This window comes from Hippopotamus amphibius, chromosome X, assembly GCF_030028045.1.
Source record: "Hippopotamus amphibius kiboko isolate mHipAmp2 chromosome X, mHipAmp2.hap2, whole genome shotgun sequence".
In the NCBI taxonomy this organism is placed as follows: Eukaryota; Metazoa; Chordata; class Mammalia; order Artiodactyla; family Hippopotamidae; genus Hippopotamus; species Hippopotamus amphibius.
The window spans coordinates 100,236,670-100,238,827 of NC_080203.1; the positions used below are offsets into that span (position 1 = coordinate 100,236,670).

General features: G+C 35.1%; 1 pseudogene; it reads right to left on the reverse strand.

The window, feature by feature from the left end:
• Positions 1-1,008: 1,008 nt before the first annotated feature.
• LOC130842073 (chromobox protein homolog 3-like) lies at positions 1,009-1,942 on the reverse strand (annotated as a pseudogene).
• Between the last annotated feature and the right edge of the window lie 216 nt (positions 1,943-2,158).

Sequence of the window (2,158 nt, forward strand, 5' to 3'; positions counted from 1 at the left end):
ATTGTTGATATAGTTAGAAGTATGGCTACAATTTTACATTTTGTTTTCTATATGTGTCATGTCTCTTTTGTTCATCTGTTCCTTGTTTACTCTATTTTGCATTAAGTGAATATTTTCTAATGTAACATCTTAGTTAATTTAATGATTTTTTTCACTATATATTCTTTAAATGAATATAAAACTATTTATTGACCACTGTTCACCAGTATTTACAATGAAGTAAACAATATACAGTTGAATAACATTCTGATTACTACAAAGTTATTGTTTTTCCTGGCTTCTGCTGAACCAGTAACCCCAAATACTGAGAAGACTGAGCGTACATGTAAGAAATGGGTTGGGGTAAAGTTTGAAAAAAACATGCAGATCAAGTTTAGATTAGAAAAGCTTGTTTACTCATTTATTCCTGCAGATCCTATATTGCCAACATCTCTAACCATCTGATTAGGTTTCCATGAACAAGTCTGAGCCATTACGTGTATCACAGCTTTTCGATAAATATAGCACAGGGATTTCAACTTGTAAAACAATGATTCACCAAAAGGAACCTTTAAATGTCCAGTTAACTAAGTCTTGCTTGGCTAATTAAAACATACCAGATATTTGCTAGTTTTTTCATTTGGGTGGGGAGGTTGTTGATAGCGATAAAATTTTCCTTTTAGGGGTTTTGCATATAAAAGTACATTTATATGACTGTAGATATGGATGCAGATTCTGATAGGACTGCTTTAAAAAATTATCCAATTTAAATTGTTTACATTAATTTGTCTACTTAATTACAAAGTTATTTAATTTGAAAGGTTAAGACTTAAATTTTTCATTTTAAGTTGAAGTGATTTCTTATACTGCTCAACATGATGGAATCCCAGAAACATGGGCTTATTCATGGTTGTGAAAAGCTGCTTTTGTTTTGGTAAATGTATTTAAACAACAACAACAAAAAACCCCAAACCATTTACATATATATTTTATGTATACACATTCCAAAAACCCAGAATGGTCCTTAGGCATATATGAGTTAAATGCAAATTCTAAATTCTGATTGAGTAATGACTATGGAGACTTCCCCCAACATTTAGAAAAGCTGTTCTCTAATGCAGAGGAAATAACATACCATGGTATCAAATGTTCTTTTCTGCTAAAGGAAGCAACTACAGAAAGCTTTTATTTGTTCAAAGTAACCAGTGCTACAGATGCAAAAAAACAAAACAAAAACCCAACAACTTCCCCAATACTACTTCAAAAGAACATATCAAACTTGATTTTCATTAGAATGTAGTTATTTCTTCACACTAATAAATCAAAAAACCAAGACACAGATTTTATATATATATATAAATATATATAAAAAGCAATGCAAACAATTATTGAGCTTCATCTTCTGGACAAGAATGCCAAGTTAGTCTCTCTTCATAAAAGGCAATTACAATTTGAGGACACTTCATATTTGCCTCCTTTGCCAGCACCAAGTCTGCCTCATCTGAATCCTTCCATTTCATGAGAAACATCAATTCTCCACTGCTGTCTGTGGCACCAATTATTCGTTCTGGATCAAGACCTCTGGCAAAACCTCTTGGTTTATCAACAGCATCTTTTTCTTCTTTGATTTGCTATCATCAGGTTCACTGTCAGATAAAGATCTTCTTTTTGTTCCATCTTTTTCTTTACCAGCTTTTTGAGAATTAAGAAATGCTTCAATTAACTCTGGACAATCTACATTTTCTTCAGGTTCCCAAGTATTGTCTGCATCTGTAAATCCCTTCCACTTCAGGAAATACTCCACCTTCCCATTCACTACAGGTCGGTCCAGTACTTTTTCTACTACAAATTCTTCAGGTTCTGCCTCTTCAACTTTTTTACTCTTCCCATTCTGTTTCTTTCCCATTTTTTGCAATGCAGTTTTATTGGAGGCCATTTTTTATTGCAGACTTGAAGAGCTATTATTCACCGCTTCCGAGCTGCTCTGGGTCCGGGTCTGCTGTGTCTCCGGCCCTGCTGCGTCTCCGGCCCTGCGCGCCTCAAGCTCCAGCCACATCCGAGGGGGAGGGGGCTGGGGAGCTGCATGGGGGGCCACCATTGGGAGGGGTGGAGGGGCTTCACTATATATTTTGAATTATTTCCTTAGTTGTTGTAAGGCTTACCCTTTACATCTTTTTAA